Below are 13,612 nucleotides of genomic sequence, written 5' to 3'. Positions count from 1 at the left end.
CCATGCTCCCGGTCTCCTCCTCTCCGTCAACCTTTGTCTCCTGGACAGCTAGAACGTCTAGGTCTTGGTCAGCGGCCAACCGTAGGACTTGGCTTTGCCTACGCTTGGCCGCCAACCCTCTCACGTTTAGTGTGGCAATAGTGAGCGACGGATTAGGAGCCATTATGAACTAAAGTATGAGATAGACCCGGAGCATGGCGCTTACCTTTCACGACCAGCCCTCGGCTAGCCGCCTCCGGGACCACCCGTCTTCCCGGCGTTATTCTTTTGCTGTGCTTTGTCACCAGGCTTTCTCTTGGGCGGAACATTTGGCTTCGGCTTGAAGACCGACCGCCTCCCAAGAGGCGTCTTCGCTGGTGGCCCGTCACTTGTGCTGGATGCCGCGCTCTCCTTGTCTCCGCCCTCGTCACGGGGGCGCTTGGAGGTGGCACCGAGACTAGCCGCCCGGTCCCCGTCGTTTGCATCCTCGCCCTGTTGCATCGCTGACTCAGTATCCTCGCGTTCGCCTTCATTAGCACCTGCCTTCACAGGGTCTTCGTCCCTCTCGACACGTGCAGACCCAGTCACCTGCTCAGCACCCTCGACTATCTTGGCTTGAGCGACCTCCGGTACCGTAGTGGCATTTGTCATCAATGAAGGCATTTGCACACCGGCTCCCTTAGCAGCTTCTTCTGTCTCGACTGCATCCATGACGTGCTCTGCAGCAACATCACTCGCTGCTGGTCCTGTCACGGCCGCGTAAGATTTAACGCAGTCAGCGTCGACGTGGCCGAACCGTCTGCATCTCGAACAGCGGGGGACTTTTCAATCACGGCGTACGTGTCCTGTCCCTTGGCAGCGCAGGCACTGCATGGGCCGCCCAGGTACGACCACCAATGCCAGCTCTCCGCCGACGCGGACCTGGTGAGGCAGGTCTTCCACTTTAATGCCGCTTCTCAGCTTCAGTAGCACGGTCCGGGTGGTCGAGATCTTGTCTCCCATGCCTTGGACGCGCCAACGCTCCCTGCTCACCTCTTCTACCTTGCCGAAGGTTGTGAATGCCGCCCGGATTTCCTCATCGGAAACGCCGTACAGCAGCCAGTGAAGCCGGAGTTTCACCTGCTGGTCCTGCGGGTCGACGATGACACATCGACGCCCTTTCACCTGAAGCTCTTTCAGGGCCAGCAGGCGTTTTGTTGCAGCTGAGTCACTGAGGGTCACGGCCCAGACGTGATTGACCTGGTAGGCCCCGAGGCACACAACTTCCGGCAGCAGGCTTGTGGGCGTAAGCGCATCCCGAAAATCCTCGAGCTTGTACGGCCTCGCTCTTACATAACCGTGTAAAAAGACGGTGTTGAGAACAATTCGTCCTTTTGGCAGTTGGGGCAAAATAAACTGGTAGTCCCTTTCGTCGTCGTTGCTGAACCTGTTTCCGCGGCCCAAAGTGACCGCTCTCGCCGCCCCGCTTGAGGCCATGATTCAACGATCCGATCAGTTCGGCTGCCGGAAGCAGAATGATCTGAGCTACACCCCCGACGGACAGTGTAGACATACGCTCAAAACCCGATCAGTAAATAGCTGCCGAAGCTGAAGGAAAACGAAAGCCCTATTAGCGGCGGAAGGGCGGTTCTTATGTCACGCGCAGGTACAAAGGGGCACGCATTGTTTCACTCATTCAATCTAAGAAAACGCGACTCTATAGCACCAAGAAAAAAAAAAAGCTGTGGAGGTGCTCGGTATCGATCCCAGTACCTCTCGCATGCTAAGCGAGCGCTCTACCATCTGAGCTACACCCCCGACGGACAGTGTAGACATACGCTCAAAACCCGATCAGTAAATAGCTGCCGAAGCTGACGGAAAACGAAAGCCCTATTAGCGGCGGAAGACCGGTTCTTATGTCGCGCGCAGGTACAAAGGGGCACGCATTGTTTCACTCATTCAATCTAACAAAACGCGACTCTATAGCACCAAGAAAAAAAAAAAGCTGTGGAGGTGCTCGGTATCGATCCCAGTACCTCTCGCATGCTAAGCGAGCGCTCTACCATCTGAGCTACACCCCCGACGGACAGTGTAGACATACGCTCAAAACCCGATCAGTAAATAGCTGCCGAAGCCGAAGGCAAACGAAAGCCCTATTAGCGGCGGAAGACCGGCTCTTATGTCGCCCGCAGGTACAAAGGGGCACGCATTGTTTCACTCATTCAATTTAACAAAACGCGACTCTATAGCACCAAGAAAAAAAAGGTTGTGGAGGTGCTGGGTATCGATCCCAGTACCTCTCGCATGCTAAGTGAGCGCTCTACCATCTGAGCTACATCCCCGACGGACAGTGTAGACATACGCCAAAACCCGATCAGTAAATAGCTGCCGAAGCTGACGGAAAACGAAAGCCCTATTAGCGGCGGAAGACCGGTTCTTATGTCGCGCGCAGGTACAAAGGGGCACGCATTGTTTCACTCATTCAATCTAACAAAACGCGACTCTATAGCACCAAGAAAAAAAAAAAGCTGTGGAGGTGCTCGGTATCGATCCCAGTACCTCTCGCATGCTAAGCGAGCGCTCTACCATCTGAGCTACACCCCCGACGGACAGTGTAGACATACGCTCAAAACCCGATCAGTAAATAGCTGCCGAAGCCGAAGGCAAACGAAAGCCCTATTAGCGGCGGAAGACCGGCTCTTATGTCGCCCGCAGGTACAAAGGGGCACGCATTGTTTCACTCATTCAATTTAACAAAACGCGACTCTATAGCACCAAGAAAAAAAAGGTTGTGGAGGTGCTGGGTATCGATCCCAGTACCTCTCGCATGCTAAGTGAGCGCTCTACCATCTGAGCTACACCCCCGACGGACAGTGTAGACATACGCCAAAACCCGATCAGTAAATAGCTGCCGAAGCTGACGGAAAACGAAAGCCCTATTAGCGGCGGAAGACCGGTTCTTATGTCGCGCGCAGGTACAAAGGGGCACGCATTGTTTCACTCATTCAATCTAAGAAAACGCGACTCTATAGCACCAAGAAAAAAAAAAAAAGCTGTGGAGGTGCTCGGTATCGATCCCAGTACCTCTCGCATGCTAAGCGAGCGCTCTACCATCTGAGCTACACCCCCGACGGACAGTGTAGACATACGCTCAAAACCCGATCAGTAAATAGCTGCCGAAGCTGACGGAAAACGAAAGCCCTATTAGCGGCGGAAGACCGGTTCTTATGTCGCGCGCAGGTACAAAGGGGCACGCATTGTTTCACTCATTCAATCTAACAAAACGCGACTCTATAGCACCAAGAAAAAAAAAAAGTTGTGGAGGTGCTGGGTATCGATCCCAGTACCTCTCGCATGCTAAGCGAGCGCTCTACCATCTGAGCTACACCCCCGACGGACAGTGTAGACATACGCTCAAAACCCGATCAGTAAATAGCTGCCGAAGCTGACGGAAAACGAAAGCCCTATTAGCGGCGGAAGACCGGTTCTTATGTCGCGCGCAGGTACAAAGGGGCACGCATTGTTTCACTCATTCAATCTAACAAAAAAAAATTGGAGGACGCTTAAGCTTCGCCTTCAAGAGTGGAACGCGACAGCGTTCCCATCGACCCGCCAAGGGGTGTAAGACAATGCGCTACGGCGCAGGGATCACTTACGAGGCGCCCCGCATCGGACTTTGCGGCCACCTATCACACGGAGAGCGTCGAGCAACGCAGCGTTCGGCGCGGCAACGAAACGTGCGCCTGAGCAAACGGAACGAACCAAAGAACTCGGTGTCTCGGAGGGGGAAACGATCTACGCCAGCCAAACGTCGTGATCGGCACGGGCAGAGAGATAGATAGATAGTGATCTAAAGAAAGGAACGGCGCTTGATTCTGCAACCCGCGTGGGAGCACGGCGAAGCGTCGTCAGGGGAGAGGGAGTCGGAGCCGCGAAGCGCCTGGCATCGGTCCGCGCACAGCCCCAATGCGCGCATGGCGCGCCACCTGTCGGGGCAGCGCCGTACATTGAGAGGAGGGGGTCTTCTGTGTTTGCCGCAAGATGGCTCTGCGTGTGCGGTAAGCGCAGAAGAAATTTAGCGGAAACTTACTTCGCTACTCGTGTAAATGCGACTTCTGTAAGTTACATGCTCATAATTACCGATATACACCGCAGTATAACTTTGTACGGCACGTTTTTAAGGCAACACCGCGTTCACTAGAAGCGCGTTTGTACCGCTTTCAAGCGTCGAACTCGTGGCTGAGTGGTAGCGTCTCCGTCTCACACTCCGGAGACCCTGGTTCGATTCCCACCCAGCCCATCTTGGAAGTTGCTTTTTATTTATGAAGTGCCTGCCATGATTTATCGCTCACGGCCAACGCCGCGGACGCCGACACCCGACACCGACGCCGACGACACCGGCTTTTCTGCGACACGAGCTCCTTAACGCTATCGCGTTAAAACGCGACTCTATAGCACCAAGAAAAAAAAAAAGCTGTGGAGGTGCTCGGTATCGATCCCAGTACCTCTCGCATGCTAAGCGAGCGCTCTACCATCTGAGCTACACCCCCGACGGACAGTGTAGACATACGCTCAAAACCCGATCAGTAAATAGCTGCCGAAGCCAAGGCAAACGAAAGCCCTATTAGCGGCGGAAGACCGGCTCTTATGTCGCCCGCAGGTACAAAGGGTGTTTGGGATCGGACTGCTGGTACGATCTGTTGGGGACTCGGCGCTGACGCCCGTGGTTGTACCTGGGTCGCAAGCCCCAAGGGTAGCGTTGGCCTGGCGGCCTGGGGTACAACTTGAAGCATCCGAAGGTCCCGGCAAAGCATGAGTCGACTGGTAACAACGAAACAACTTGTTTATTTTAACATCGCAAAGAGTTGGTGGTCAGGTTTGACCGAAGTAGAGAGACGGGAGAGCACTTCACTCAACAGAAGAAATCGGAGCCCTCCTTTTAACGTCCGGGGGCAGCTGTTTTTATACTCTCGCAGTTGAGGGCAAGAAGGAACCCCTCAAAAGACGAGCACGTGAATGTACAATGGGCTAATGGTGACGCACACTGTCGTAGCGATGCCGTAGCACCATGTCGAGCACGATCTCGTAGCACCCTGTCGTGGCGCTGCCGGTCGGACACAATGACTGTAATGAGAGGATGGTCCCTGCTTTGGCATCGCCTGTTTCGGGCATAATGACTGGAACGAGATCCCTGCTTTGGCATCGCCTGTTTCGGGCACAATGACTGGAATGAGATCCCTGCTTTGGCATCGCCTGTTTCGGGCACAATGACTGGAATGCGAGGATAATCCCTGCTTTCGCATCGCCTGGTTCTGGCACAATAACTGGAATGCGAGGATGATCCCTAGGCGGTCGCATCGCCGCAGTCGCGCCTGGAAACACCTGGCGATGAGTGTTGCGGCGACGACGATCGGGCCAAAATGTCTGCCGCCCCGCCGCAGTCGCGCCGGCAAAACCACGTGTCGCAGGCGAAACGCAACAGACCGCCCCGCCGGGGGAAGGAGATCCCGATGGACAGGGGACTGCATCCGCTGTCCGGAGGGATGTCGCTCGATGATGCTCATAACCGAAGTCGGGCGTCCCTCGACGTTTCTTGAGCGCAGCGCACAGAGAAGGCCTCGTTCTCTCGTTCAGGTTCGCACGGGACACTGCAAAGTGACTTCGGGAGAGTTCACATTTTTGTTCTCGTTCCCGGCAAGCGTTAGAACTACGCTGAAAACTCAACCGCTCAGTCAGCAAGCACGGCACAACCCTCACTAAGCCCTGCCAGGCTCTTTCCCCTTTTTATACCACTGCCTAGTTCCTTACAGTAGTCTAGCATCACTCAGAACGCGTCCACAAATTGAAAAATTGCACTAGAAAGCATATCATCACTTTGAAACACTAAACAAAAGCAATATGTTAAAAAAAAATCCTGCCTCAGGAAGAAAAACATCAGTAACAAACAATTTTGAGGCTGATTCCTACGTTAGGGGCTTCGACTTAAGCCATCGGCGTTACCGTTGAGACTCCCCTTTTTGTAACGCACCTCAAAGGAATATTGTTGTAAAGCGAGGCTCCAGCGCAGGAGGCGGCCATTTTTGGGAGAGATGGTCTGCAGCCATTGGAGAGGGCAGTGATCCGTCTCAATGATAAACCTCGAGCCGGCTAGATAGCATGACAATTTCTGAACGGCCCACACGAGACACGCACACTCTTTCTCGGTGGCGCTATACGCCTGCTCACGACTGGTCAGCTTACGACTAGCATACAGGACGGGGTGTTCTACTTCTCCATTTTCCCGTTGGCACAGTACAACGCCCATGCCTCGCTCACTAGCATCGCACTGAACAATGAACCCTTTTGTATAGTCTGGCGATCGTAGCACAGGCTGGCTTGTTAGGGCACTCTTTAGGGCGCTAAAAGCTCTTTCCTTGGTCTCGTCCCAGACGACTGTTTGAGGCTCTGTCTTTCTTAGAGCATCCGTCAGGGGAGCCGCGATATCAGAGTACCTAGGGATGTACCTCTGATAGTAGCCGGCGACACCCAAGAACGACCGAATATCGGTCTTTGTGCGCGGTTGCGGAAAGTCTCGCACAGCGGCCACTTTTATTTCAGAGGGGCGGCGACGACCCTGACCAATCACGTGACCGAGGTAGACAACCTCGGCCTGTGCTAACTGGCACTTAGGAGCCTTGACTGTCAAGCCCGCTTCGCGCAGGCGGGTTAGCACTGCCCGCAAGTGTGCCATATGCTCAGACCAGGATGCGGAGAATATCGCTACGTCGTCTAGATACGGTAAAGCGAATTCTTGCTGTCCCCGCAACACTTTATCCATGAGACTTGAAAAACAGTATGGCGCGTTCTTCAAACCAAAACTCAACACTTTAGGACGGAATGTTCCCATTGGTGAAATGAACGCCGCATACCTACTAGCCTCTTCCGTAAGTGGAACCTGCCAATAACCCCTGACAAGATCTAGGGTGGAAATAAACTGAGCGCTACTAACTTTCTCAAGGCGCTCCTCGATGTTAGGGATCGGATAAATTTGATCCTTAGTGATGGAATTAAGCCTGCGGTAGTCGACGCAAGGACGAGGTTCCTTGCCCGGTACCTCAACTAAAATCAAAGGGGAGGTATAATCACTCTCACCTGCCTCAATAACACCGAGCTGTAGCATTTTCTTTACCTCAGCCTCCATAATATCGCTCTGGCGGGGTGACACCCGATACGCCTTGGATCGTACTGGCTCTGGGGAGGTAAGTTCAATATCATGAGTAAGTACAGAAGTCCTACCAGGCCTCTCAGAGAACAGACCTTGAAACTCTTGTAATAGCTGGTGTAGTTCGGTTTTCTGCTCGGGCGACAGCGGTGCTTTACTGATAAGGTCACTAATGACTTGACCGGTGTCTTCCCTGTTCGTCACTGAGCCTAGTCCCGGAAGCTCGACCGGAAGCTCTTCAGGAACGTTTACCATCATGCACACCACTGCTTCCCTTTGTCTATAAGGTTTGAGCAGATTACAGTGGTAAACTTGCTGTGCTTTCCGCTTTCCTGGCAGACTTACCACGTAGTTAACGTCCGACAGTTTCTGAACAATTCGTGCTGGGCCCTCCCACTGCACGTCTAGTTTGTTGTTTAGCGATGTGCGCAATATCATGACCTCATCGCCAACCTCAAAACGACGGGCCCTGGCTGTCCGATCATAATAAACCTTGGCCCTCTGCTGGGCCTTTGTCATTGCTTCACCTGACAACTCCTGTGCCCTTCTTAAGCGTTCGAGGAGCTTAAGCACGTACTCCACCACGACTGGGTCGTCGCCCCTACCTTCCCATGATTCTCGAAGCATGCGAAGCGGAGACCGAAGCGAGCGACCGTACACCAGTTCAGCTGGCGAAAACCCCGTAGCCGCTGTTTGGATCGGACCCGCTGGTACGATCTGTTGGGAACTCGGCGCTGACGCCCGTGGTTGTACCTGGGTCGCAAGCCCCAAGGGTAGCGTTGGCCTGGCGGCCTGGGGTACAACTGCAAGCATCCGAAGGTCCCGGCAAAGCATGAGTCGACTGGTAACAACGAAACAACTTGTTTATTTTAACATCGCAAAGAGTTGGCGGTCAGGTTGACCGAAGTAGAGAGACGGGAGAGCACTTCACTCAACAGAAGAAATCGGAGCCCTCCTTTTGGCGTCCGGGGGCAGCTGTTTTTATACTCTCGCAGTTGAGGGCAAGAAGGAACCCCTCAAAAGACGAGCACGTGAATGTACAATGGGCTAATGGTGACGCACACTGTCGTAGCGCTGCGCACGATCTCGTAGCACCCTGTCGTGGCGCTGCGCACGATCTCGTAGCACCCGGTCGTGGCGCTGCGCACGATCTCGTAGCACCTGGTCGTGGCGCTGCGCACGATCTCGTAGCACCTGGTCGTGGCGCTGCCGGTCGGACACAATGACTGGAACGAGATCCCTGCTTTGGCATCGCCTGTTTCGGGCCCAATAACTGGAATGAGATCCCTGCTTTGGCATCGCCTGTTTCGGGCACAATGACTGGAATGCGAGGAGGATCCCTAGGCGGTCGCATCGCCGCAGACGCGCCTGGAAACACCTGGCGATGAGTGTTGCGGCGACGACGATCGGGCCAAAATGTCTGCCGCCCCGCCGCAGACGCGCCGGCAAAACCACGTGTCGCAGGCGAAACGCAACAGACCGCCCCGCCGGGGGAAGGAGATCCCGATGGACAGGGGACTGCATCCGCTGTCCGGAGGGATGTCGCTCGATGATGCTCATAACCGAAGTCGGGCGTCCCTTGACGTTTCTTGAGCGCAGCGCACAGAGAAGGCCTCGTTCTCTCGTTCAGGTTCGCACGGGACACTGCAAAGTGACTTCGGGAGAGTTCACATTTTTGTTCTCGTTCCCGGCAAGCGTTAGAACTACGCTGAAAACTCAACCGCTCAGTCAGCAAGCACGGCACAACCCTCACTAAGCCCTGCCAGGCTCTTTCCCCTTTTTATACCACTGCCTAGTTCCTTACAGTAGTCTAGCATCACTCAGAACGCGTCCACAAATTGAAAAATTGCACTAGAAAGCATATCATCACTTTGAAACACTAAACAAAAGCAATATGTTAAAAAAAAATCCTGCCTCAGGAAGAAAAACATCAGTAACAAACAATTTTGAGGCTGATTCCTACGTTAGGGGCTTCGACTTAAGCCATCGGCGTTACCGTTGAGACTCCCCTTTTTGTAACGCACCTCAAAGGAATATTGTTGTAAAGCGAGGCTCCAGCGCAGGAGGCGGCCATTTTTGGGAGAGATGGTCTGCAGCCATTGGAGAGGGCAGTGATCCGTCTCAATGATAAACCTCGAGCCGGCTAGATAGCATGACAATTTCTGAACGGCCCACACGAGACACGCACACTCTTTCTCGGTGGCGCTATACGCCTGCTCACGACTGGTCAGCTTACGACTAGCATACAGGACGGGGTGTTCTACTTCTTCATTTTCCCGTTGGCACAGTACAACGCCCATGCCTCGCTCACTAGCATCGCACTGAACAATGAACTCTTTTGTATAGTCTGGCGATCGTAGCACAGGCTGGCTTGTTAGGGCACTCTTTAGGGCGCTAAAAGCTCTTTCCTTTGTCTCGTCCCAGACGACTGTTTGAGGCTCTGTCTTTCTTAGAGCATCCGTCAGGGGAGCCGCGATATCAGAGTACCTAGGGATGTACCTCTGATAGTAGCCGGCGACACCCAAGAACGACCGAATATCGGTCTTGGTGCGCGGTTGCGGAAAGTCTCGCACAGCGGCCACTTTTATTTCAGAGGGGCGGCGACGACCCTGACCAATCACGTGACCGAGGTAGACAACCTCGGCCTGTGCTAACTGGCACTTAGGAGCCTTGACTGTCAAGCCTGCTTCGCGCAGGCGGGTTAGCACTGCCCGCAAGTGTGTCATATGCTCAGACCAGGATGCGGAGAATATCGCTACGTCGTCTAGATACGGTAAAGCGAATTCTTGCTGTCCCCGCAACACTTTATCCATGAGGCTTGAAAAACAGTATGGCGCGTTCTTCAAACCAAAACTCAACACTTTAGGACGGAATGTTCCCATTGGTGAAATGAACGCCGCATACCTACTAGCCTCTTCCGTAAGTGGAACCTGCCAATAACCCCTGACAAGATCTAGGGTGGAAATAAACTGAGCGCTACTAACTTTCTCAAGGCGCTCCTCGATGTTAGGGATCGGATAAATTTGATCCTTAGTGATGGAATTAAGCCTGCGGTAGTCGACGCAAGGACGAGGTTCCTTGCCCGGTACCTCAACTAAAATCAAAGGGGAGGTATAATCACTCTCACCTGCCTCAATAACACCGAGCTGTAGCATTTTCTTTACCTCAGCCTCCATAATATCGCTCTGGCGGGGTGACACCCGATACGCCTTGGATCGTACTGGCTCTGGGGAGGTAAGTTCAATATCATGAGTAAGTACAGAAGTCCTACCAGGCCTCTCAGAGAACAGACCTTGAAACTCTCGTAATAGCTGGTGTAGTTCGGTTTTCTGCTCCGGCGACAGCGGTGCTTTACTGATAAGGTCACTAATGACTTGACCGGTGTCTTCCCTGTTCGTCACTGAGCCTAGTCCCGGAAGCTCGACCGGAAGCTCTTCAGGAACGTTTACCATCATGCACACCACTGCTTCCCTTTGTCTATAAGGTTTGAGCAGATTACAGTGGTAAACTTGCTGGGCTTTCCGCTTTCCTGGCAGACTTACCACGTAGTTAACGTCCGACAGTTTCTGAACAATTCGTGCTGGGCCCTCCCACTGCACGTCTAGTTTGTTGTTTAGCGATGTGCGCAATATCATGACCTCATCGCCAACCTCAAAACGACGGGCCCTGGCTGTCCGATCATAATAAACCTTGGCCCTCTGCTGGGCCTTTGCCATTGCTTCACCTGACAACTCCTGTGCCCTTCTTAAGCGTTCGAGGAGCTTAAGCACGTACTCCACCACGACTGGGTCGTCGCCCCTACCTTCCCATGATTCTCGAAGCATGCGAAGCGGAGATCGAAGCGAGCGACCGTACACCAGTTCAGCTGGCGAAAACCCCGTAGCCGCATGCGGCGCGGTCCTTAAAGCAAACATCACCCCAGGCAGACACAGCTCCCAGTCAGTTTGATGTTCAAAACACAAGGCTCTCAACACGCGCTTCATGACGGAGTGGAGCTTCTCAACGGAATTCGACTGTGGGTGGTACACTGAGCTGTGTAACAGCTTTACCCCACACCTTTCGAGAAAAGTTGTCGTCAAAGCGCTAGTAAACACTGTGCCCTGATCTGATTGGATTTCCGCAGGGAAACCAACTCGCGCAAATATGGACAGTAGTGCATTAACTATCTCAACTGAGCTGAGTTCTTTAAGCGGCACTGCTTCAGGGAACTTTGTCGCTGGGCAGATCACAGTCAAAATGTGTCTGTACCCCGTGGCTGTTACCGGCAGAGGTCCCACAGTATCAATAACGAGCCGTCTAAAAGGCTCCGTTATGATAGGTACCAATTTCAACGGCGCCCTTGATTTGTCCCCTGGTTTGCCCACCCGCTGACAAGTGTCACATGTCCTCACGAAATGGTCTGCGTCCCGAAAACACCCTGGCCAATAGTACTCTTGCAAGAGACGGTCCTTAGTTTTCTTAACTCCTAGGTGTCCGGACCACGAACCCCCATGTGACAAGCGCAACAGATCCTGACGATAGCATTGAGGCACGACCAGCTGATCGAACTCCACTCCTCTGCGGTCTAGATACTTCCGGTACAGGACTCCACCCCTTTCCACAAAACGCGCAGTTTTCCTGGCGATACCTTCTTTGACATTGCAGCGCACGTTTTCCAGGCTGCCATCCTTTTTTTGCTCGGCTATCAAAGCCGACCGGCTGACTTTTAGCAACCTATCAAGTCCGTCTGACGTAGGCGCGATGAGCAAATCAGTAGATAGCTCTTCTAACTTTCCCGAATCGGGATTTTCCTCTCCAGTATCTGGCGCCTTCAACGCTACAGACTCAATTTTATTCTGTTCGGGCGTGCTCTGAATATCAGCTTGCTGCGCCTCTGACCCTTTTTCGTTGTTTGATAACGTCGGCCCCGCAACTACCGCCTTTGCAGCGAGCTCCCGAACCTTCGATCTGGTTAAGGCCTGAACACTAGCTTCACCAAACAAAAGCCCCTTCTCGCGCAGGAGGTGATCGGACCTGTTTGAAAATAGGTACGGGTACTGGGGTGGCAGCATAGATGACACTGCCGCCTCTGTCTCAAGCGCTCCGAAAGGTCCTTCAATAAGCACTTTTGCTACCGGCAGACACACGCTATGAGCTTCCACGGCTTGCTTGATCCATGCGCACTCGCCCGTGAACATATGGGGTTCTACGTAAGATGGGTGAACTACATCCATCGTAGCTGCGGAATCGCGAAGCACTCGGCACTCTTTCCCGTTCACGAGGAGGTCTCGCATGTAAGGCTCGAGAAGCTTCATGTTCTCGTCCGTGCTGCCTATTGAAAAAAACACAACTTTTGGTGTTGTTTCCGGACACTGCGCCGAAAAGTGACCCGGCTTCTGGCACGTATAACAAACGCCCGCTCGCCTCATCTCGAACCGCTTTCTGCGTTCGGCTTCGGCTGCCGTCTCTTTACGTTTGGTCGGATTGCTTTCACTCGCATCCTCACTACGCGTGTCCCCCTTAAATCTCATGGGCGTGAACCTTGGCCTCTCAGACTTGGAGCCAAATTCACCCTTTTGACCGTCCTTAGCTCCGCGAGCTCGACGCGTCACAAACTCCTCGGCTAGCTCAGCGGCTCTAGCCACCGTACTCACGTCTGGCCTATCCAAGACCCAGTATCGCACGTTCTCCGGTAACCGACTATAAAACTGTTCTAGCCCGAAGCACTGCAGAACTTTATCGTGGTCACCAAACGCTTTCTCTTCTTTGAGCCACTCCTGCATGTTCGACATAAGCCTATACGCAAACTCTGTATATGACTGACTTTTGCCTTTCTCATTTTCCCGAAACTTCCGACGGAACGCCTCCGCAGACAGCCGGTACTTTTTTAGCAGACTCGATTTTACTTTGTCGAAATCCTCTGCTTCCTCTCTATCCAAGCGAGCGACTACGTCGGCCGCCTCGCCGGGTAACAAAGTGAGCAAGCGCTGTGGCCACGTTTCCCGAGAGAACCCCTGCTTCTCGCACGTTCGCTCAAAGTTAACCAGGAACAAACCAATGTCCTCTCCAAGCTTAAACGGCCGCATCAGGTCAGTCATTTTGAACAATACTCGTTCTCCTGCACCGTGTGCCTGACTTCCATTACGAGCGCGTTCCATCTCTACCTCGAGACGCTTCATTTCCAAAGCGTGTTCGCGCTCTTCTTTTTCTTTCTGCTCTTTAAGTTCGCGCTCCTGTTTCTCTTTTTGCTCTTTAAGTTCGCGCTCTTGTTTCTCTTTTTGCTCTTTAAGTTCGCGCTCCTGTCTTTTTGACCTCTCCTCAATAGTCTCAAGGCATTCCGACAGCTCGTCATCCTCAGCCTCTAACTCAAGAATAGCCTTTAGCAGTTCAGGTTTTCTTAGTTTGTCTGAGACATCCAGACCCAACTCTCTTGCAAGCTCTAACAATTTCGGTTTGCGCAACGACTTCAAATCC

At 53.2% G+C, this 13,612-nt stretch overlaps 2 non-coding genes across 2 annotated transcripts; both read right to left on the bottom strand.

The window, feature by feature from the left end:
* Positions 1–2,750: 2,750 nt before the first annotated feature.
* TRNAA-AGC (transfer RNA alanine (anticodon AGC)) lies at positions 2,751–2,823 on the bottom strand. The gene has a single exon. It is a non-coding gene; the product is annotated as a tRNA-Ala (tRNA).
* A 454-nt stretch (positions 2,824–3,277) lies between these two features.
* On the bottom strand, positions 3,278–3,350 carry TRNAA-AGC (transfer RNA alanine (anticodon AGC)). Its single transcript has one exon. It is a non-coding gene; the product is annotated as a tRNA-Ala (tRNA).
* Between the last annotated feature and the right edge of the window lie 10,262 nt (positions 3,351–13,612).

This window comes from Dermacentor variabilis, chromosome 9 (assembly GCF_050947875.1).
Source record: "Dermacentor variabilis isolate Ectoservices chromosome 9, ASM5094787v1, whole genome shotgun sequence".
Taxonomy (NCBI): domain Eukaryota; kingdom Metazoa; phylum Arthropoda; class Arachnida; order Ixodida; family Ixodidae; genus Dermacentor; species Dermacentor variabilis.
The sequence above is the reverse complement of the archived record's forward strand: the minus strand, read 5'-3'. Positions and strand labels throughout refer to the sequence as shown.